Raw genomic sequence first — 25,488 nt, 5'->3', positions numbered from 1 at the left:
GTCACTGAAATACAGTGATCATGTGATTTGCAGATGTGTTAGAGCCTTTTGGCTAAATTCTGGAAAATTTGTAAAAACTCACTAAATCATACACTTGTATATGTAGAAAAGTTGTAATTATACCTTCATAAAATCAATAAACTCACATACCTCTCTCCATGTGGTTTCTCAAATGTGTAGTTCTCAAATGTGTAATTCTCAAATGAATTATCATTTGAGAAGGCATTACATTCAAATTCAGGCTCCCAAAGTCATTCAGACTCCCAGATTATCCTGCATAAATGCTCAAAATTGTTTCCCAGCTGGGCAGAGTTGAGCTCAAGACAAAAATTTAAAAGGTTATTACCAAAATACTTGACCTAACTGTATATTGGAATATTTAGTCAAATATTGGGGTAACAATCAAAAAAGCATGTATAATTGACTTCAACATTTGGACAATAAATTTTTTAAAGTGGATAAAAATGCATGACATGGAAGGAGCAGCCCAACAGGAAGATGCTCAGATAAACCCACATAGTATATGTAAGATTACCTGTGTTGAAGAAATTTTCAAGATGGTGATTGTGACAATGTGGACAGACTGTGCATTTCATTGTCTCTATTTTCTCTTGCTTTTTTATTTTTATTTTTAAGAGGTTCTTCTTTCTCTCTGGTGAATTCTCACTTATTCTTCATAAGAATTTAAATTTCATTGTATCTATGAAGGTCAACTCTTATAGAATGTTTGTCTCCTCTAGCTCCTTAGTCCTTTAATTCATACCACTTTCTGAATTTTCACATTTTAACATTGGATAGACAGACAGATCTGACAGATACATGAATAGACAGGTTGAGGTGTGTAGATAACAATATAGATAGATAGTGTTCATATCTATATTTATATCTCAACACAACAAGACTATGCCACTGAAGGACAGAAACTGTCTCTTGTTTATTTATGTATTCCTAGTTTTTGATGCAAAATATTTCACACATTTAGTAATTATCTGTTGAGTTAAATTAATTTGATTATGCTATGATAAAGGTTCCATCACATCATCAGAACATTATTTAAAGATAATGTGTAGTAAATATTAAATATATGGTGATGTTATAAATGCAACAAGTTATGAAAGTATTTTGAAATGGAAAGGTATCAAAAACAGATATTTTACCAGTTTGTCTGCTCTTTCTCTGAAGCAACTGAAGGACTTTGATCTGATTTATTACCACTTCCACATTAATAATAAAAACTACATTTGTAAAGCTTGATCTATTTCAAAGAATTTTAGTATCCATTATCTTATTTGATTGAGCTGGTTTGATTCTACAGCAAAATTTCATGAAAGTTTGGGCAAACACTATATTCCCTTAACTTATAAATGTAAAATCAAATAACTTTCCCAAAGTTTCAGAAAAAGTGAGTGGCAAAGTCTCAGATTTCTTTATGGCCTACTCTGTGTTTTCTCTGCTCATTTTTTTATTACCATCTCTCTAATTTGTAAGTTGCCAGAGAAAAAGAATACATGATCTTATTTAAGAAGTCTAATATTGGCCGGGCGCGGTGGCTCAAGCCTGTAATCCCAGCACTTTGGGAGGCCGAGGCGGGTGGATCACGAGGTCAGGAGATCGAGACTATCCTGGCTAACATGGTGAAACCCCGTCTCTACTAAAAATACAAAAAACTAGCCGGGCGTGGTGGCGGGCGCCTGTAGTCTCAGCTACTTGGGAGGCTGAGGCGGGAGAATGGCGTGAACCCGGGAGGCGGAGCTTGCAGTGAGCCGAGATCACGCCACTGCACTCCAGCCTGGGAGACACAGCGAGACTCCGTCTCAAAAAAAAAAAAAAAAAAAGGTCTAATATTTATTCTATGGAGAAAATCAGTAGCCATTCAATCACATGCAATGGCTATAGAAGATGAATAAATGGCATTCTCTACTCCACAAAGGGTTACTGCTAAAGACATTAAAACTTAAAAAAGAATTTGAGTTCCCCAATCTTTCTTCATACTATAGTCTGAAAAACACACGATCATAATGCAGTTTCTCAAATAGTTTTTCACCGTTTTTCAAATACTTCCAAGAAAATAGTTCACAGGAAAGGGGGCAGAGTTAAGCCTAAAATATTCTATCCATTAGGCAGTTATAAATCCCTTTAAACCAAAAATGTCTTTCAATATAGCTACATGTTTTGATAACCATGTAGTAGTCTTATTTGTGTTTCCTTAGTACTAAGTGAGGTTATTTGTGTATACCCATACTTTGTCCTGTGTCTTTTCAATAAATTAATATATTTGCATACTTCCAATATTCAGGATTTAATTTGATGAAAATCTGATTTGTTTTTAAAGTTTCCCAAGTGATTTTAACATGTAGTCAGAGTTATATACAACTCATTTGGTAAGATGTCAGAATACAATAGAATAGTGATTTTCAACCTTGGCCACACATTAGAATTACCTCAGGAGATTAAAAAAAAAAAAAAAAAAAATCCCTATGAACAGACTTCAACCCTCCGAGAAGGGCTTCAGGTATCTGTCATTTTAATTTTTTCCAGGTAATTCCAATATGCCTCTAAGTTTGAGAGCCAGTGCAATAGAGGAGACCAATTACGTTGATTGCTTTCATTGATTTACCACTATGTGAGGACATCATTATGCCATTTGCTGCATTACAAGCTTATACATTTTAGCAAAATTGCAACATGACATGGACAGATCCCTTTACACTTGCTTTTTTCTTTTTTTTTTTTTTAAAAAAAAAAACACTCAAGTTACTGTTTCACCCACTGAGCTGTATTCAGTAAGTGGTCTACTATCTGGATGTGGACTTCCTTCAAAACCTAGGTCTTTCTGTGCAGCTCCATAGCACTCTGCCAAGATACTGCTAATGCAGAAGTGCAGACTAATTAATTAGCTTAGTTGGACCCACAACATTACAAACTGCCACTCTATTTACCTTTTGCACTTCTTATGCAGGCTAAGCAGTCGTTCTAAGTATAATGTGTTTTATGAAATGCTGCAGCTGATAGTATCTACGTCTAGTCTTCACTGTATTAAATTATGCTGCCAGTCCACACTATCATTCTTCTGCATCATGAGAAGATCCATTTATTGGAACAGATCTTTATATGGCACCAATTATTTTTACAAAGGACAAACTGGAAACAGGTCCCATAATTGCATGCTAGTCAACCAGTCAAGTCTATAAATAAAATCACTCACTCTTTTATTACCTCTTTTACCTTCAACTATAATTCTCTGCCTGTTGACTGGAGGTCTTTTCTTGTGTTTTATTTTATTTTTAATTCATCAACAGCAGTATACACTTTCAGTCCAAAAATTCTGAAACCTTAGAAACTACTTACGTTTCCATACCTCATGCTTGCTTGCCTATATTGAGAGTTAATGTAGAAAAGCCATTACTGGGGCAATGAACATCAGGCCGGAATTATGTTGCTAATTAGCAGATTCAGATGCTGGTAAGAAAGTCAGTTTTTTCTTTACTACTGCAATGACTGGAAGAGAATTAGAGTAGTTATTCCCAACAGAACCACATCTTCCTTTTATTGCCCTCACGCTCTATCAGCCTGTCTCCGTCGGTACTCTATGTTCTTATTTTACATTTACTTATAGCAGATTAATTATATTTGATACATATAGACTCTGCAAGTTAAAGTTCTGACTTTTAAATAAACTGTGGTGACATATGTTGCTTTATTTTCATTATATGTCCTGTAATTTAGAATATCAAACTTTTTTAAAAACATATTTATTCCTTCCACCTCATTCTCTCCTCTTCTCCACACTCCAACTCTAATTTTTACACTTTCTACGATTTTCAAAAGAGGGTTATTGCCTCACTGTAAGTCAAATCAAGACAAATATGATTTTCCTGCTCAAAGTTTAAAGTCTCCTACTTTTAACTGCAGGGACAGGGGCTAATTATTGACTGGATACTTCCATAGACTTTTTTTTTTAACAACAACCAGACCCCTGAAGAAAACAAAAAGGACAAATAAATAAACTAAAACCACAAAACCATTCACTTAAAGCTTCTCCTGCTATTCCTTACTCTGCATATTTAATCTGAAAATATAATCAAGGAACTATGCTAAGGATAGTTCTACAGTGAAAATACAGGAGTCAGATCCTTACTTTGCCAGGTTCTTTGAATGACAAATCTTTTCTGGGCCCTAAAAGTGACTGTTGAGATGAAGGGACAACTTTTAAGATTCATGACTTCTTTATGCCATCTTGGGATGAAGAAAAGGTGAAATACAGCACTATGCATGTATCCCCTATCCTAAGATTCAATTCTAAGAAAGAACATGTTTGTATAGACACATGTCTTTTTCTGAAGTTAAACCTTATCACCATTATTTCTTGTTGAGGTAGTATTTTTCAGGCAACTTAAAATTTACAGAAAATTTTTATTTCTAAAACTGCTTTAGTAGTGTATGAATTTCCCATTATCTTGACATTTAAAATATTTTAATATTTTTATTAAAATTTATTTTTGCTATAACAGACTATCAGTCAAGTCAAAGGATTCTTAGTGATAGCCATGACTCCTCATGAGTGTAGTCTGCAATTTATTAAAAACTTCCTGTAACCCTTTGAGTACCAGATTAACTAGAACAGGTCGATTCACCATGTCCCCTGTGATGGATTGAATGGTGGGCCCCAAACAATATGTCCATGTCCTAACCCTTGGAATCTATGAATGTAACTTTTTAGAGAAAAAAACGATATTTGCATATGTAGTTAAATTAAGGCTATTAAGATGAAATTTTCCCAGCTTACACAGGTCGATTTTAAATCTAACGTATTAATATCTTTGTAAGAGACACACAGAGGAGAGATATGTACAAAGGTGAAAGACATGAGAATGGAACAGAAAATAGAGGTATGCATTTCTGAACCAAAGAACACCTAGAGACACCAGAAGCTGAAAGAGGTGAGTAAGGATTCTGTCTTAAAACTGCCAGAAGAAGAGTCTTCCTGCTGAAACCTTGATTTCAGACTACTCACTATGGAATTTTGAGAAAATATATTTTTGTTGTTTTAAGCCACCAAGTTTGTGCAAATTTGTTAAAGCAGCCCTAGAAAATTAATATATCTCTTCATTTCTTGATAATTTTAAATAATTAATTCTATATTCTATATTATATAGTAATATAAGTTTTATAGTAAATAATCACAGGTATTATTAAAAAGCCAAATAGAAAAGAAAAGAGGACTTCGTGTATTAAGAAGAACCACCTTAGTCAGTGACTGTAGGAAAAAAAAAAAAAAAAAAAAAAAAAAAGATAAAGAACAGCCATCTTGCTCTTATATGGCCGGATTAGATTCAGAGTGAGAGACGCTTTTATCATAGTGTTGACTTTACCAGGTAAATAATAGAATGAATATTCTAGGCAGAAGAACCAGGAGAAACAAAGATATGGAGGCAAGAAAAAGAATAGAGTTAGGGATGTGTAGGTAATTTGGCACTACTGAAAAGTAATATAGGAGAGGGGACATATCAGAGCATGAGGCCAGCAAGGTAACTTTGTGGCAGAATGTGGGGTTTGATGTCATGTGGAAATGAGCACATTTTATCATGAGAATTCTGCTTCTCAAGGGAGACATGTGGAAACCCTTGGGAATGAAACTGTGAGACGCATAGCATGGTTTGTGCTATGGTTAGGCTTTGTGGACCCACTCAAACCTCATCTTGAATTATAATTCCCACAATCCCCATGTGTCAAGGAAGAGACTGACCAGGTGAAGGTGATTGGATCATGGGGGCAGTTTTCTTCTTGCTGGTCTCCTGATAGTGAGTTCTCATGAGATTTGACAGTTTGTTTTATAAGTGTGTTGTAGTTCTTCCTGCATTCATTCTGCTTCTTGCTGCCTTGTAAAGAAGGTACCTTGCTTTCCCTTTGCCTTTTGTCATGAGTTTAAGTTTTCTGAGGACTCCCCAGACATGTTGGACTGTGTGACTCAGTTAAACTTCTTTCCTTTATAAATTATCCAGACTTGGGCAGTTGTCTACAGTAATTTGAAAATGGGGGAATGCAGTTTTTCCTCCTGTACATTTACTTAAACAATTGGAGGAAACAAAATAGCGTAATTGATGAGTGAGTTGGAAGACATGTATCAATATACCAACAAAGATATATTATAATACAGGAGATATAATTAGCATAAATTTTAAAAAGCTGCAAAATGAGACCTCACCAGTGCCATGACTGAGAGTGAATGAAAATAAGGAGGGCAGGTTTGTGTTAAGCTTCACATTCACACAGAAAAAAATTACTCTCCTGTGCCGTTAGCAGAAACTCTTTAGGAGAAAACAGTAAGAGGCCTGACTTGCTTAGAAGACAATCAACAATGTTGATAACAGTATTAACAATAGTAGATAATATTTATTGATCATTTACTGTGTGGTGCATCCTATTCTAAGTCCCCAGATAATATTTCTAATGTATCTTTATCAAGAGCTTATGAAATAGGTAGCATTATGACAATATTAAAGGTGAGGAAGCTGATGAGTAGAGAGGTAAAGACTACATATAAAGGGATCAGGATTTTATTCCAGATATAACTGACTTCACGGTTCTTCTTATAACCAATGTGTTACATTGTAAAGATTACAGAACCTCATTTTATAACTTAATGCTCTACTTACACACTGACTTAGAAAATGAAGTTCTAGATGTCAGCAGATTTGTAAGAAAACTGAAATTTATTGTCAGTAAAATCTTGTTTTATTAATATTGGATCTATGGCAGGCCATAGTCATTCACCAAGTTAGTGATTCAAATTTTTGTATGGAGAAATAAATTGAATGAACTTGGAACTTTGAAAAAATGTACAAGTGCCAAACACTTTTGTAATTTTCATAGTTCTGTAATAGAATCAGACTATAGCCTTATAATAAAGGCAATGGACATTCCACTTCTTTTACTCTGGGAATTGATTAGTGTTTTTGTTTTTCTTTGGTCAGAATTAGGGAAGATCTCCTGAAACTTAGTTGAGGGAGAAACCTTTTCCCTCTTTGGGTCTGTGGTAAGTTTGTCCCAGAGGGACTCCAAGGCATGTAAAGACCTGTAGCATTTTCAATAGGCAGTATGTCAGTGAGATGAGCTGTCTGTCTTCTGGGTTCTTGAGAGCCAGGATGTAAAAGACTGAGATCCTGGATGTGATATGGATTACATGTAGCAGTTATAACTGTTTGTTTTCTACATGTCTTTAGTAAAGTCCTGTTAACTGTTAACAACTGCTATCCATGTGTATCACGGGAATTGGGGAATGGTCTGTACTCACCCTTGGAGGAAAATTATTCAGCGGGAGCAATTTCAAAAAGAAGTTACTTTCTCATTTAGTGTTATAATGTCATTTTTACCCTGCAGGGACAGCTTGTGTTTATTTTCTTAAAATGCAGCTATGTAGCAAATGACTGACAGTTATTGTTGTCAGAGAAAAGGTCAGCAAATTTTGAAATGCATAATTCATCATATATACAATAACTCTTTTAAAATCTTTGCCACAAGATTATCAGATCATCAACTGCTACTGTGTGATGCAAATACTATTGATTATTACTACCCTTCTTTAATTTCAAAGTGTAGTGATTAGTAGATCATGCTTTAAGATTTTATTTGATAAAATTAATTAAGCTATGAACTTATACATTACTTTATGCCATCTGGGTCTTTAACTCACTTTCCCATTCAAGCACCCACCCCCCATTTATTTTTCCTTTCATGGAAAACTTCTTTAAAAAGTATTGTATTCATTTACAATTTACAATTTTGGTGTTTCTTTGTTTGTTTGTTTTAACTTTCTTAAGGTTAGATTTTTGACCCTACAAAACCATTCGGATTTCTCTTCTTAAAGTCACCAATGACCTTGAAATGGCTAAACCTCTGGTCAATTTTACTTAATCTAACCACAACATAGGGCACAATTGATAAACCTCTCCTCCTTGAAACATTGTCTGCATTTTGTTTCTGGGATACCACATATTCTATACTTTCTCACTCTCTTTCAATGAAACTTTTTATCTCTCAGACTTCTAAATATTGGAATGTTGCAGTGTTGTGTTCTTATACCTCTTCTTTCTTTTGTTTAGACACTCTCTTTTGGTAAGCTCATCTAATAGCATGTCTTTAAATGACATTTATGGGCGTGACTGTTCAATGTATAACTCCAACCCAGATCTCTTACTTGAAATCAAGATCTATCTATCTAACTGTGTGAAAAACAGAATATATATATACACACACATATATATACACACACAGACACATTCATATATACATATATGCACATATACATATGAATGTGTGTATATATATACATTCATATGAATGTGTGTCCATATTTATATGTATTCTTCAATATGTAATATAAATCCCAAATTTGAAGATTCAAATGGAACTTCAGCATCTTCTTTGGTCTTACACATTTCAGTTTATAGCAAAAAAATTTCTCCAAGTACTTAAACCAAAATGTTTGTGTCCTTTTGCTTCTCTTTGTCAACCACCATATCTGGCCATTTCAACAAATGCCCTTATCTCTGTGTGTTTCAAATACATTCCAGTTGTTGTTTAATGGGTATTGATATAGTTGGATGTTTGTCCCATCCAAATCTCATTTGGTCCCCAGTGTTGGAGGTGGCCCTTGTGGGAGGCGTTTAGGTCCTGGAGTCAGATCCCTCAACAATGGCTTAGTACCATTCTTTTGGTAATGAGTGAGTTCTCACTTTTTAAGTTTCTGTGATATTTTACTGTTAAAAAGAAGCCTGTAATCTCCTTCCCTCTTTTATTTTCTTCTTCTTGCCATGTGATGCCTACTCTCCTTTGCCTTCTACTGTGAGTGGAAGCTCCCTGAAGCTCTCAGCAGATGGAAATCCTGCTGCCATGCTTTTTCTACAGCTTGCAGAACTGTGAGTCAAATAGATCTCTTTTCTTTATAAATTACTCAGTCTAAATATTCCTTTCTAAAAACACAAAAAATGACTAATACAATTTTTTCCCTTGAATTTGGGCATGCTTATGAGGATGAAAGAAGTGACACAATGTGCCTTTTGAGATTAGGTCTGTTTATTTTAGGATTCTCCAACCTGTGTGCTGTGAAGAAGCTTGGGCCATTAGGAGAAATAGGTCTTCCATTACAGAGTTTCATCTGAGTTCTGACATTATTGCCAGTAATAGCCAGATCAGGAAATGAGGGAGCCTCCAGATGATAAGATCTCAGCTACAGAGCCATCTCCAGTCTTTAAGTCTTGCCAGCTGAAGACACAGATATTTTGAAGCAGAGGCAAGCCATCCCTCAAATCCCTGTTCACATTTCTAATCTACAGACTCTGTGAGTATAATAAAATTGTTATTTTGCGTTATTGCATTTGGAGGTGATTTGTTGTGCAGCAATAGATAATTAGAAAGAGTGAGACTTTAGAGAAGGCATATCTGCTCATACCCAGTTGGGCTGAAACCACTTCAGTTCATCATTCCTTTGATCACAGTTCAGCCATTTGTGACAATTTAATTGTGAAAACTCCCAACATAATGAGATTATGATTTTCTGGGTACTCAGCTTTTAAAGATTTTCATAAAGCAATTAGCCAACATATTAAGGCACAACATAAACTTTGGAAAATTTTATTATTAACAAAGGTAATTCTTTCATTAATACAGTGAGTTTACATCTGTTTCAATAGTATATTAGAAAATGTTGCGTATTTTTATTAATTTTTATAATATATGATTAGATTGTAGTTATTTTAAATTTGCATGTGGCAAAAAAGACTAATTATTTTCAGTGTTTTTATTTTTATCTTCTTTGCTAACAGTCGTATGAACAAATCCATCTTTAATTCACAATTTGTTTGCAGTAGTTTTACATCACTCAGTTATTTTGTGTACTTTTCTCTTGCTGACTGTCATTTGGGGACTCTCAACTCATAAAGGGCAACCACCATTTTTTGCCTTTTGATTCTTCCATATGACCTCTCAGATTTTGAATCTCTTTTTTTTTTTCAGGAAAGACTTAACCCCTTTTAAAGTGCACAGCTAATTGGGCCAGACCTACCTAGTTCTCTTTCCATTAATTTAGCATCAATTTGTTAGAAGTCCAATCATAAGAATGATATCCCATTTTATGCAGAGGTCTTGCCCATATTCAAGGAGGGGAATTAGCCCAGGCATATATACCAGGTAGGCAGCAATACTGGGGGCAATCTTAAACTTCTGGCTACCATGGATGCTAAAAAAAGTCATGAAAAAACAGGTGGCACAGTTAACTCCTCAGAAGTATAGGACCACATTTATCTTAAGAAATCTCAAGAACTATGTGCCCTGCGGTTGAGTAAAGATGCTAGCTAGTATTAATTTCTATATAAATTAGACATAAATTTTAACTTTTATTGTTATTTAAATGAAAACAATACAAAAAAATCTCTAATACTTAGTTTTCTTACACAATGGACCATCATGTCTATATGTTAGCATATGCAGACTGTATTTTCAAGTCCACCCATATAAGATATGTGCACATCAAAACTTGAACATTGTGTTGGTCAATGTAAATGCCAGGATCTATGTCATATTTGGGGCTCTCAGATGGTCTCAGTTATCCAGCTTCCCTGGGAACAACTTTTCTAATTTGGTTTGATTTGCATCCAAGATGAATCTTAGGTACAGTCCATTTTTCAGACAGTTTATCCTTGCAGTGTTCTTACAAGACAGATAAACGGCAGCGGGTCATTGTCATCAGTTACATTCAGTCAGTGGTCACCTGACTGAGAAAGTCTCCATTCAGAGGCAATTTTTAGAGGTGGGGATACTTCTAGCTTTCCTACACCTGTATTTAGTCTGGTTCATTTATCAGGTATATTTTTTAATAAGGGATTTTAAGCCATTTTTTGTAAAGATAAGCTCTGTTTCAAGGCTCATGAAAGTTGTATCTCTGCTGAGGTGGTCTTGTCTCCTGGAAATCTGTAAGCCAGGGTAGGAAATCCTTAGGCCAGGTTGCATCGCACTGCCAAGTGGCACATAGTATAGGCCCTGTGAGATGTTTGAGTGGGTTTTATGGCTCTCATTAATCTTGTAGCCACATCATGTCTCTTATAGCATACTCCAGTCTCATTTCCTGTGGATATAAGCATGATAGATGGGTTCTGGTATGCTGTGTCAAGCCAGTGCCTAAGATAGTAGGTCCTCAATAGAAAGTTGCTGAATAAATAAATAATAAGTTGAAGTGGTTATGAGCAGAAGTTTACCGTAAAAGACAAATGTAATGGCTGCAAGTTTAGGACTAAAGCAGGTTTTTCTGTTAAAAGAAAGTTGAGACTAGAGGACTGTACAGAAGCACATCACTCAGTTTTCTTAAATATACCTCCCCCAACCCTCCTTTTTATCCACTACTTAAGAGAAAAACAGTTATACATTGAATGAAAAAGAATGAAACAGAGCCATTCAAATCTCTGCAAAAGACTGAGGACACAGGACAGCACTATTTTTTGTTCAATGTAATTTTCTGAATTATCCACTAAGTGGTGAAGTGGCTATTGAAAAAAAATTAATCAGTAGAAATACCTGAGTCACAGTGAATCACACTAAGTAGTACAGAGACAAAAGTCAGGAAATAGAGATGCCAAAACCAAAGAAAATAGGGGCCTTGCAAGTTATAGAACCAGCTTCTGAAGCTGAATGATTCAGGGAGCTCTATGCCCTATGACATTTAGAAAATGTTGGGAGAGAATTGGTATTGCCAGACTGCTTGTCTTCAGTTTATGCAAGAACTCACCTGAGAGAAAATACTGTTTTTGTAAATCTATTATCCTCCCTTCCTTACCCCGCTTTGACTTTTGGAGCCTAAGGATACAGCTAGAAAAAAAATATATAACGGGCTCTACAAAAGTGACCTTCTCTAGTCAACCTCTAAGCTTGACTTAAAGTCTTCTGTGCCTTTCAGACAATAACCCTTTTGTTTTATTAGAACAGAAACTGGGAGAGAGAATATTTTTCATTGGCAATTATGTCACAAGCCAGGGATTATTTATTCTTTATAGAAACAATTTATGATTTTGAGGCTTAATCTATATATATTTGTTAAAACATAACCCCATCTAACTTTTCTTTTAACACAATTTTTATATCTTTATTTGCTTTATATTTCTTATGAATATGCTCAGACATTGACTACATTGTGAACAAGATATATCCATTTTTATTTTATTGTTACATTTGATCCATTTGATCTATTTTATATCCAGTATTTTTTTCCAGCTGCACACATCTACATCCATAATATTTATTGCTTATTTTGGGGGGTTGTCATAGTCGTTAATGATTTGGGCCTTATAATTGTTTTCTAAGTCTCTCTCTTTTTTAAAAAATATGTACTTTTAAAATAGAAGGAATCTCTTTAAGACAATACAATTTGTGTCAGATTTCACCTGTAATGAATTTAGGAAATTTTCAATGCACTTGCAGCCTTTCAGAAACAGTTTTATGAAATGAGGCATAACAGTGTTTTGAACCCAGTTACAAGGTTTTAAAAAATACAATGTATTTATTACATTTGGTCACATAAAATTTATGTACAAAATTGCTTACATTATATAAAACAGTTCCTTCGTATATATGGAGCTGTTTAATTCAAAGCAGTAGGATCCAGTTACTATGTGTGCTGGATCCAACTCATATCAGTTTGCAAGAGTCAATTGTTAATTTTTCACAAATTTTATAAACGTGATGATATCATATTAACAGGTAGAAATTGATCATGGTAGAAAATATTTACATCATGGAAATCAGCAAAAGCTAGAAAATAGGGCTTACTCAACCCACATCCACCCATTTACCCCGTCCTTTGGAATGCCAGTTAAGCATTTACCACTATTCTAAGTAAGTCTTGAAACCTAAACCAAATTTTAATTAGTAGGGACTTTCTTTTTTTAATTTTTTATTTTATTCAAGCTTATGTGACTTAAGCAAAATCTTTAATAAATAGCTAGCTTTAAAAATTGTTACTAACGTGATATTGGAAATGTCTTAAGAGTTGCCAGCATACATTTTTGTTTGCATTTATTGATCAAGCAGTTTCATACATATCGCTGCCAAACACTATAAAGTTTCAAAATTTGGCATAGAGGCTACAAAACTATAACGCAAACCAAAACCATTTATTTGCAATAAATGAAATATTAATATTGGCTTAATTAAGATAGTTATATCTTGAATTATTTAGTTAAACATTCTAACTTTTTTTTTTCCATAAGTTATTGGGATACAGGTGGTATTTGCTTACATGAGTAAGTTCTTTAGCGGTGATTTGTGAGATTTTTGTGCACCCATCACCCAAGCAGTATGCACAGCACCCAAGCGGTATACACAGCACCATATATTTGTAGTCTTTTATCCCTCGCCCCCCTCCAACTCTTCCCCCCAAGTCCCAAAAGTCCATTGTATCATTCTTACGCCTTTGCGTCTTCACGACTTAGCTCCCACATATCAGTGAGAACATGTGATGTTTGGTTTTCCATTCCTGAGTTACTTCACTTAGAATAAATAGGCTCCAATCATATATATATATACACACACACACGCGCGCATGCGCGCACACACACTCACATACCACAGTTTCTTTATCCACTCATGCAGTGATGGGCATTTGGGTTGGTTTCATGATTTTGCAATTATAAATTTTGCTGCTATAAACACACATGTGCATATTTTTCGTTTAAAGTCTCCTTTTCCTCTGGGTAGATACCCATTAGTGGGATTGCTGGATCAAATGGTAGTTCTACTTTCAGTTCTTTAAGGAATCTCCACACTGTTTTCCATAGTGGCTGTACCAGTTTACATTCCCATCAGCAGAGTAGAAGTGTTCCCTGATCACGAAATTCAAGCCAACATCTACTGTTTTCTGATTTTGTTTTTATTATGGTTTTGATTTGCATTTCCCTGATTATTAGTGATGTTGAGCATTTTTTTATATATTTGATGGTCATTTGTATATCTTCTTTTGAGAACTGTCTATTCATATCTTTAGCCCACTTTTTGATGGTATTTTTTTTTCTTACTGATTTATTTGAGTCTGTTGTAGAGTCTGGATATTAGTCCTTTTTCAGATATATAGATTGTGATGATTTTCTCCCACTCTGTGGTTTGTCTGTTTACTCTACTGACTGTTCCTTTTGCCATGCAAAACTCTTTAGTTTAATTAGGTTCCAGCTATTTATCTTTGTTTTAATTGCATTTGCTTTTGAGTTCTTGGTCATGAAAGCCTTGCCTAAGCCAACGTCTAGAAGAGTTTTTCTAATGTTATCTTCTAGATTTTGTAAAGTTTCAGGTGTCAGTTTTAAGTCCTTAATCCATCTTGGGCTGATTTTTATGTGAGGTGAAAGATGAGAATCCTGTTTCATTCTCCTTCATGTGGCTAGCCAATTATCTCAGCACCATTTCTTGAAAAGGATGTCCTTTCCCCACTTTATGTTTTTGTTTGCTTTTTTGAAGATTAGTTTGCTGTAAGTTTTTGGGTTTATTTCTGGGTTCTCTATTCTGTTCCATTGGTCTATATGCCTGTATTTATACCAGTATCACACTGTTTTGGTAACTACAGCTTTATAGTAGGTTTGAAATCAGGTAGTGTGATGGCGCTAGATTTTTTTCTTTTTAGTTAGTTTTGCTTTGGATATGTGAGCTCTTTTTTGGTTCCATATGAATTTTATAATTGATTTTTCTAATTCTGCAAAGAATGATGATTGTATTTTGATGGGGAATGCTTTGAATTTATAGATTGCTTTTGATAGTATGGTCATTTTTACAATATTGATTCTACTCATCCATGAGCATGGGATGTGTTCCCATTTGTTTATGTCATCTATTATTTCTTTCAGCAGTGTTTTATAATTTTCCTTGTACAGGTCTTTGACTCCTTGGTTAGGTATATTTCTAAGGTTTTTTTGTTGCTTTCATTTGTGTATGTGTGCGTGTGTGTGTGTGTGTTTTGCAGCTATTGTAAAAGGTGTTGAGTTCTTGATTTGATTCTCTGCTTGGTCACTGTTGTTGTATAGAAGAACTACTGATTTGTGTACATTAATACTGTATCCAGAAACTTTGCTGAATTCTTCGATCAGGTCTACGAGCTTTCTGGAGGAGTCTTTAGGGTTTTCAAGGTAAATGATCATATCATCAGCAAACAGGGACAGTTTGACTTCCTCTTTACCAATTTGGATACCTTTTATTTATTTCTCTTGTCTCATTGCTCTGGCTAGGACTTCCAGTACTAAGCTGAAGAGGAGTGGTCCTGTTCCAGTTCTTAAAGAGGGTGTTTTCGACTTTTCCCCATTCAGTATTATGTTGACTGTGGGTTTGTCATAGAAGTCTTTTATTACATTGAGCTATGTCCTTTGTATGCTGATTTTGCTGAGAATTTTAATCACAAAAAGATGCTGGCTTTTGTTGAATCCTTTTTCTGCATCTACTGAGATGCTCATGTGATTTTTATTTTTAATTCTGTTTATGTGGTCTATCACATTGTTGACTTGCATCTGTTAAAGCATCCCTGCACCCCTGGTATGAAAACCACTTAATCATGGTGGATTATCTTTTTGATATGTTTTTGGATTCAGTTAGCTAGTATTTTGTTAAGGATTTTAGCATCTATGTTCATCAAGGATATCAGTCTGTAGTTTTCTCTTTTAGTTATATCCTTTCTTAGTTTTCATATTAAGGCAATGCTGACTTTATAGAATGAATTAGGGAGGGTTCCTTCTTTCTCTGTCTTGTGGCATAGTGTCAAAAGGATTGGTACCAATTCTTCTTTGAATGTCTGGTAGAATTCTGCTGTGAGTCCATGTGGTCCTGTACATTTGTTTTGTTGGTAATTTTTAAATTACCATTTCAGTCTTACTGCTTGTTATTGGTCTGTTCAGAGTATCTTATTTTTTCCTGATTAAAACTAGGAGGGTTGGAGTTTTCCAGGAATTTCGACACCTCTTCTAGGTTTTCAAGTTTATGTGCATAAAGATTCTCATAGTAGCTTTGAATGATCTTTTGTATTTCAGTGGGGTCAGCAGTAATATCTCCTGTTTTATTTTTTAGTGATTATTTGGATCTTTTCTCTTCTTTTCTTGGTTAATCTTGCTAATGTTCTATCAATTTTATTTATCTTTTTGAAGAATCAGCTTTTTGTTTGATTTATCTTTTGTATTGTTTCTTTTTCATGTAGTTCTGCTCTGATCTTGGTTATTTCCCTTCTTCTGCTGGATTTGGGTTTTTTATAGATTACCTGGTGCTTCAGTCTCACAGCTCTTAAGACTCTTTTCTTCATCCTAACTTTGGATAGCCTGATGACAATGTGCCTAGGCAGTGATCTTCTTGTCATGAATTTCCCACATGTTTTTTGTGCTTCTTGTATATGGATATCTAGGTTTCTAGCAAGCCCAGGGAAATTTTCTTTGATTATTCCCCCAAGTATGTTTTCCAAGCTTTTAGAATTCCCTTCCTCCTCAGGAGCACTGATTATTCTTAGGTTTGGTCATTTAACATACTCCCAGACTTCTTGTAGGCTTTGGTCATATTTTCTTATTATTTTTTCTTTGTCTTTGTTGGATTGGATTAATTTGCAAACCTTGTATTCAAACTCTGAATTTCTTTCTTCTCCTTGTTCAATTCTACTGTTGAGACTTTCCAGAGCATTTTGCATTTCTAAAAGTGTGTCAAAAGTTTTGAGGATTTCTGATTGTTTTTCTTTAAGCTATTTATTTCCTTGAATATTTCTCCCTTCACTTCTTGTATCATTATTTGGATTTCCTTCCATTGGACTTTGCCTTTCTTTGGTGCCTCCCTGATTAGTTTAGTAACTAACCTCCTGAATTCTTTTTCAGGTAAATCAATGATTTCTTCCTGGTTTTAATCCTCGCTTTTGAGCTACTTTGTTTTTGAGGGGCTGTTGAAGAGCCTTGTTTTATTATATTACCAGGGTTAGTTTTCTGGTTGCTTCTGATTTGGGTAGGCTCTGTCAGAAGAAATTTCTAGGGCTGAAAGCTGTTGTTCAGATTATTTTGTCCAATGGGGTGTGTCCTTGATATAGTACTCTCCCCCTTTTCCTTTGGATGTAGCTTCCTGTGAGCCAAACTGCAGCCATTGTTGTCTCTCTTCTGGGTCTAGTCATCCAGTGAGTCTACCTAGCTCCAGGATGGTACCAGGGGTTGTCTGTACAGTCCTGTGATGTGAACTGTCTGTGGGCCTCTCAGCTGTGGATACCAGGGTCTGTTCTGGTGGAGGTGTCAGGCGGGGTGCAATGGACTCCGTGAGGATTCTTAGCTTTGGTGGTTTAATGCTCTATTTTTGTGCTGGTTAGCCTCTTGCCAGTTGTGCTTTCCGGGGAGCATCAGCTGTAGTAGTATGGAGAGGGAGTGGTGGCGTACAGGGCCCTAAAACTCCCAAGATTATGTGCCTTTTATCTTTTGCTACCAAAGTGGGTAGGGAAGGATCATCAAGTGGGGGCGGGGCTAGGTGTGTCTGAGATAAAACTTTCCTGGGGTGGGTCTGGCTGTGGCTGCTGTGGGGGATGAGGGTGAGATTCCCAGGTCACTAGAGTTGCGTACCTAGGTGGATATGGCTACTCCTACTGAGTCATGCTGGTTGTCAGGAAAGTGGGGGAAGGCCAGCAGTCACAGACCTCACCCAGCTTCCATGCAAACTGAAGGGCTGGTTGCACTCCCACTGTGCCCTACTCAACAGCCCAAAGTATGTTTCCAGGGAAAGAGCAAGATAGGCTTCACAACTTGCCCCAGGCTATCTGCCTCGCAGTCGTAAAAGAAAAGGGCTTGATTCTTCCCCTGTCTGTGGAGTCCGCACACCAGATTTGCACCCTCCCCTGAGTTCTGGCCAGGAGGCTTCTTGCCCCATTCAAATTGTTATGAAGTTCAGCTGGAGATTTTCTCCTCCCTGTGGAGTTTTATCCCCTGCTCCTCTGGCTGCCCACCTGATGGACCCTGTTGTGCCAGACAGGAACGGTTTGCTAGGGGACCCAGTGAGCTCCCAGGGCCTTTTTGCTGTTTTCTTTACCTCTGTATTTTGCTTGGCTCTCTAAATTGACTCAACTCCAGATAAAGTCATAAATTTCTTCCGCAAACAGGCTTTAGGTTCTCCAGTGGGAGGGTGTGTTTGGGAGAGGAGGGTCTCCCTTTCCTACTTCCTCAGTTGGGGCACTCACAGTATTTGGGGTGTCTCCAGGGTCCTGCAGAAGCAGTCTGTTTCCTTCAGAGGGTCCGTGGGGCCTCTCAGGATTGCCAGTTTATTCTTGCAGTTGATCTGGAGCTCAAATTCACAGTGTGAGCATCAGCATGCTGCTTTGTCTGGAGCTGAAACTAGCCCTGACTCTTGTCTGCCATGATGATCTCAGGCCTAATTATTACTACATTGCTACTACACAGTTTAAACTTATCTCAACATGAAAGGTACCTGCAAGTATTTTTTTTATGTGTTAAAACATGACACTTTTTATTCTAAAGTATATGCTAATAGCTCACATAAAATAAATATATTAAGAAAAGTGCCATTAAAATAAGGATATTCAAGTGATAGCAACAATGTGCTGAAAGTAAAGAATGATATAAGACTAAGCGTACACATGAACTTAGGGAATATTAAATGACAGAAACCCCTACAAAATAAAATTTTGATTTCTTGAAAATTTATCTTCAAAATAAATTTCACCTTTTTAGCCTACTTGGAACAAATGTTACTTTTAAGTTAGGAAAAGAACTGTGGTACTTTATTGCACAGATATGCATTTATATGTTTAGTAACTCTAAAGAAAAATGAAGTTTTGTTACTTTACCAAATAGGAAAGAAAAATTAAACCAATAGTGCTAATTGTTATTCTAACATTTATAATACTTGTGGTCACTTCTGTTCTTAAAATCTGCAGTACTTCTGATTGTCATTAAATTAACGAACCTCTTCCTTCCTTCCTCCAGCTGTAGTTTCTGATATATGTCCATGCTGCTAAAAGGTAATTTATTTTCTGTTTGTAAACAACCTGCTTGCAAGTCCTACATGTGTGGGAAGCTGGATAAAGTGAAGAACAAGTTCATCCCCCCAGAGGTATAAATTAAAATAAGATAATGCAAATTTGAAAATATTTATTTCATGGATTGCATTTGATAGAATCACAGTTAACTTGGCTTTTTATTGTGTATTACTTTTGAATGTCAACATAAATAATAAACAGAGAAAGGCTCTCTAAAAACATTCAGTTTAATCAAAAATAGCAGAGCATTGCAATGCAAATATGCATGCCATGGCAACCATGTACACATTCAGGGATGCAGAAGAAACATGGGGTTTTTAAAGGTAAAATGAAGAGGATTACATAAATAGTTTAAAAGTATTAATCTTTGGCTACAAGGATCAATAATAAGAGTGAGATCATCCCATGGCTAAATAGGCAGTTGATGGGCAGATGTCCTCACAGAAATATTTTTTTCTGTGTGCAAGATTGCAGTGGTTCTGCCAGCAGCTCTTGTGATAGTGTTTATCAGGCAAATATGCATGAGACCGCTCCTTTCCTAGCCTTCCTTGGCTCTATTTTGTGAGGGTTTGACAAAAGTGACTCCATTTTGGATCTGACAACTTTTGATCCAAAGTCTTCTGAGAAGTATCACTGATTAATCATTATGTGCTTAGGCTTCGATTGTCGTTTGTCTCATCCCACATTGGGAGAAAGCGATTGGTGACAAGTAGTCAGTGTGAAAACCATTTTAACTACTTTCTAGTAACAAAAGAGATTTAGAAGGAGTAGACCTCAGGCTAAGACTGCCCAAAGTTTATTGTTAAGTTTAATTTGGTCCATTCTATAGGCATCTCAGGTTGTCATTTGAAAGCGCTGGGCCAACGTTTTTCTGTTAGGAGTTGTATTTCTGCAGAATTTTGAAAGGTAAGGGGTACAAAGTTTTAAAAGAATAGTACAGAGTAAAATTGATAGTACTATTGTAGCCGCAATTGCCACAGAAGTTTTGAGACATAAACCTAGGCTTAAAGTCAACCAATTGAATAAATTGTAGGACCATGGAGAACCTGCTGTAAACATGAGGCCTGTCTTTATATTTTGTGTATTCGGGTCTTGACTTCTTCAGATAAATGTATGTACAGCATGTAGTTTTACCCATAGCACAGGTATCATCTTGTTTAGCTAATAGATATTCAGGAGCAATTCAGTTTTCTAGGACTACCTCACCATGAAGAGCTAATGAATGTTGTTGAGTGCTAATAGCTTTTGCAGTGGGGTCTGCCAGAATTCCTAGGAAAACAGATATGTTTGAATCAATTCTACATTAGTAACTATGCTGTACTTCAGCACAAAGGCCCAAACCAAAGTCTGGAATCCCACATTCCATCAGCTGATAACTCAGGTTGACACTTAGATCTAGTAGGAGGGGGCTCTTCCAAATTACTCCAGTGATCAGTTTTAGACCTATTGTGTATAGACAACAAAGTATTTATGTGTCCTAGTTCACATTGGCCTTCTGTTGCACATGTGTAGAAGAGACTCATAATGAAGAATTCCACACACAAAAGTAAATATATCCAGGAGAAACACAGACAATTCTTTCAACTGAGAATTTCTTGTATACGTACAAAATATATACCAGGAATCAGTTATATTGGTACATAATGTTAATATTCCTTGCTCTCAAAATCAACCCACATATATCTATATCTACATATTCATATATAAATGTGTGTGTATGTGTGTGAGTGTGTGTGTGTGTGTTGGGGGATCCAAGGAATGGTTGAAAATAAATGACTCTTTGAATATGGATAGGATTATGCTAGTAGAACATTGATTAGAGTAGGTAAGGCAGGAGACAGAATGTGAAAGTCAGGTTTCTCCTGGGTCAATCTAAGGGTCCTTGGAAGAATGATGTGTCCATGTGTGACTCTGCTCACAGCACCATTTGGAGTTTGATTGCTTCTAGGTGAAAAGAGATACATTTTACAAGAAAGTAAAATATAGAGTTAGAATATGGGCATTAAGATTACCACTGTTAGAGATAGTCCTACAGACGGTAACTGACAGTAGAGTTTGATACCTGCTAGTTATTCCAATGGATTGCAATGCCAGTTTTCCTCCACTAGATGTTGCTGTACATTACCAGAAACATTTATATAAACACAACATTCCTTTTAGGAAAAGTGGCATTGGATTTTGAAGGCTATAGTAACTTAAGTGTTAGCCTTGGCTAGATTTTTCCTGCAATTATCAATCCCTTTATGACTTCCACAGAAATTCCATTTCCTTTATAACATTCTTTGTACAGCCAAGGTTTGACATATTACCAAACCCAATATAGAATAGAATAGAATAGAATAGAATAGAATAGAATAGAGTAGAATAGAATAGAATAATAGAATAAAGAAGTTTTAGCAAATTCAATGATAGCAAAACTTTTCATGCTTCCTTTTTGTTGGTAGCCATTATCCCTGATATAAGGATAATAAGCAAAATATTACAGCAATGGAAACTCTCTGTCCAGTATTTCAGTTAGAAAGTGCTACCATGGCCGGGCGCGGTGGCTCAAGCCTGTAATCCCAGCACTTTGGGAGGCCGAGACGGGCGGATCACGAGGTCAGGAGGTCGAGAGCATCCTGGCTAACACGGTGAAACCCCGTCTCTACTAAAAAAAATACAAAAAACTAGCCGGGCGAGGTGGCGGGCGCCTGTAGTCCCAGCTACTCGGGAGGCTGAGGCAGGAGAAAGGCGTAAACCCGGGAGGCGGAGCTTGCAGTGAGCTGAGATCCGGCCACTGCACTCCAGCCTGGGCGACAGAGCGAGACTCTGCCTCAAAAAAAAAAAAAAAAAAAAAAAAAAAGAAAGTGCTACCATGTATAGCTCTACTATAAATAGTAGAGTGAGTATAGTAATTCCTGCAAGTGTGGTGTAGTAGATAATTTTCATCTAAAATTTTACTTGCTAAGATATAGAATTTCCTTTTGGGGCATCTTTGAAATTTCTTGGTTTTATTTCCCTCAACCAAGAAAACTTTGGGTTATGGGCACCCTACTCATTTTCATTACTTGGCAGAATCTCAGGGTAATTGCCCAGAACTAGCATATTGATCCAGATTTTCACATGACCCATCCTTTTGTGTTTTTTCCAAACTGCAGGAGATCACCACTTGATTCACAGGTATAAACAGGGTTAGTCTAAAATGTAGGCAAAAAGCTTAAAAACAATTAGAGACTAGAATTTAATAGACAGATGTACGATAAGCTTTGGAGCATCATTTCTCTGTCTAGTCCTCATTTTTGGTAAAAGAAAATTATGATAGGACTGCGTTGTTCCTAGAATACATTTTAGTCTTGTACTTGCCATGATTAATTGCATAAAGTACAGCAAGAATGATTATTTCTATATAGGCCTTTTAGATTGGCTTTGATAAAACTCTATTTCACAAGGAATCTCAGAGAAGACCTTTTAAAGCCAAGCCTAGCCATGGGTTTTTATCTTCAACTATCTGTGAGGTGGGTGATCCTATTCTCTTAAGATCCGAAGATAAACTTGGAGCTCCTGGATCTGTTAGAAGGTGATATTCTTTACTGACCAGAGACTAAGAACCCTGTGCAGGGACACTGTAGGCAAGGTATGAGGTCAGTTCTCTCCAAGAGACTTTTATTGGCTCTACATATCAAGCTTAATTCCATAAGTGGAAACACACCCTTCCATTCAAAGCCTTGGTGAAATAAGCACTTTTTCTAATTGTGTCCTCTTGAAAAAAAAAATGGATTCTTATTGCACTGATGCAAGTAATTATATTGCCATAAGTGAAGAGTACTCACAGATAGTTTCCAAATTCTCCCAAGAACCAGGCAGAAAGGAACAAACATGCCAAACTTTTGTTTACATTAGTATACCTTACTCAATTATTAAAGACTATAAATAGTTCAAAATGAGTTTCCCTGACTGAAAAATAACAGAAGGATCAGCAGTTTTCCAGCTAAAAGTAAAAAAGGTTGCATTAACTTTCTGAGTGTTGTCCATTTAGTTAACTCTTCTTTTGCTTGACATTCATGAACATTTCAGTTTTTCATGAGTCTTGTACATTCTTTCTCTATTCCGATGTTACAATCTTCAAAGCTATTAAAAACCTGCATTTGAGAACACCTGTTAAAGTTCTATAGCTTGATTATAAACCATCTTTTGAGAAGGAACAAAGCAAGACAATTGTCTGTGAATCACAAAATTTACGTGGTAGTTATAGTTAAAATATAACTGACAAAGCAGTTGTCGTCTCCATGGTTTACAATAACTTTAACCTTAATTATGATTGATAGCATTTACTTAGACATTAGGATTTTAGGAATCCCATACAATTTTGAAATATGTATTTGTATTATTCACCAATATACAATGTAAAGAAGATTGGACATCATTTTGGCAATCTCACATGACTAAAAATGTAAAATAATCCTGTTTACCACTTCTCTGGATATTTCAGGGGCCCTGTGAACAATCCAGAAAGAAAGGCATTAGGAAAGACAATTTTGAAACTTGAAGTTTGATTTTGGGAAACCCATTAAATGTTAGAGGTTTAAAACACTTGGTGTTATGAAATAGAAATAGAATTGCATATATACCATAAATTATTTATTTTGCCAAAATTATGACTCAAAAAGCAAAAGAAAAAACAAAAAAAAACTTTTATTACCCTTTACTATTGCGTGAAAATCCTGTTCAAAGCCAAATGTTATCCTTCTATTTGTTTATTAATATTAACCCTGATTCTTAAATAAAATCTCATAGACAATTCTATCTAATCTTAACCAATTTGACCATGAGGTGAAATCTTTTTTTTTTTTTTTTGAGGCAGAATCTCGCTCTTTCGCCCAGGCTAGAGTGCAGTGGCCAGATCTCAGCTCACTGCAAGCTCCGCCTCCCAGGTTTATGCCATTCTCCTGCCTCAACCTCCCGAGTAGCTGGGACTACAGGTGCCCACCATCTCGCCCAGCTAGTTTTTTGTATTTTTTAGTAGAGACAGGGTTTCACCATGTTAGCCAGGATGGTCTCGATCTCCTGACCTCGTGATCCGCCGGCCTCGGCCTCCCAAAGTGCTGGGATGAGGTGAAATCTTTACAAGCCATTAGTAACCCCTTTTGCTAAAGGACAGATTAGTGTATTAAGACGGCCTTGTTGTGCTTTTATTTATGTTCAGTTTATGAGAAGACCATGTAATACCCTTTTGAATTTAGTTAATGTTTACACATTTTTACAAGATTAATTTTTACAATCTTTTCATGACTTATTTAAACTTTAAGTTTTACCTTATTAAATTTAAGATAGTCCCTTATAACTGGGCAAAATTTACATTTCCATGCTTTCTTATAATCTTTTACTAGGAAACACAGTATACTGTTTTTATATGTCTTGCATGTAAAACTGTTTAATGATCTCAAATACATGTTGCACTGTTAACTCCTAGTAACTTTTGCTTTTGGTGAGAAACCTGGTTAGTAAGTTATTTTAATTATGTACCAGGTTAAAGATTAAAGTCATATGAACTAAAAGATATTTGATTTAAGTGCTTTTTTCCAAAGCAATTAATTTGAGCTCTTTTATAGACATTACACATAACACATATATAGCAACACAAACACAGACAGAAGATCCAGCACTTGTAAGATTTTTCATTTGCTACTTTCTTAATTGGATTACTGGCTTCAGGGTGGAAACTTTGGAGAAACAGGGCCAGGGAGCATGCATTTTAGGGCCTAATAAGCATGGACAGCTGAAGGCAAAGACAGATCCCTAAAATTAAGGGTGCCAATTTATATTGGATTTTGGAACCCCAAAGGAGGGAGACACTATGGGAGAATACAGTGTAGTGCTTCTGCCATGCATTTCATTACAAGGCAACCCAAAGCCAATCTGCTTGTTTTGTTATCAGCCCATCCCCCATGGGAGTCTCATCTCTCAGTGTGGGTTGGGTATGTGTCCATATGTTTCCGGTGACCAAGAGCATGATTTTCTGATTTATAACTATTCTTAGCCATCCCTTAAAGTGTATTTTCTACCTAGTTATTACATATCAAAGTTCTCTCCTAATGTGAAGTAATTTCATACCCTCAAAACTAAAAACCGTCAGATAACACAATGCAAAACAGAACAAAGCCTTTAATTTTGAGAAAGACCTATCTGCTTTTAATTCATTGTGTTTCCTGGGGAAAACAGGTTTTTGTTTTGTTTTGTTTTGCTTCAAAACTGTGTCTGTGGTGCCTTCTCTGTTTTTCACAAGGAGTCCCATGCTACCAGAAGGTATCTTAAAGCTGCTTATCTGTGCATAAAGGGTGAAAAGACAAAAAATTGAGAAAATAATTCAGTTGACTGAGAAGAAAAAACCCTTTTTCCAAAAAACCAGAATCCAAGAAGAGAAAAACATAAAGGTCTTTTAAATACACCTATAACTAGAATATCCACTTTTAATTAAGCTGAACACTGTT

This window comes from Macaca mulatta, chromosome 2 (genome assembly GCF_049350105.2).
Source record: "Macaca mulatta isolate MMU2019108-1 chromosome 2, T2T-MMU8v2.0, whole genome shotgun sequence".
Taxonomy (NCBI): domain Eukaryota; kingdom Metazoa; phylum Chordata; class Mammalia; order Primates; family Cercopithecidae; genus Macaca; species Macaca mulatta.
This window is presented reverse-complemented; position numbering follows the sequence as displayed.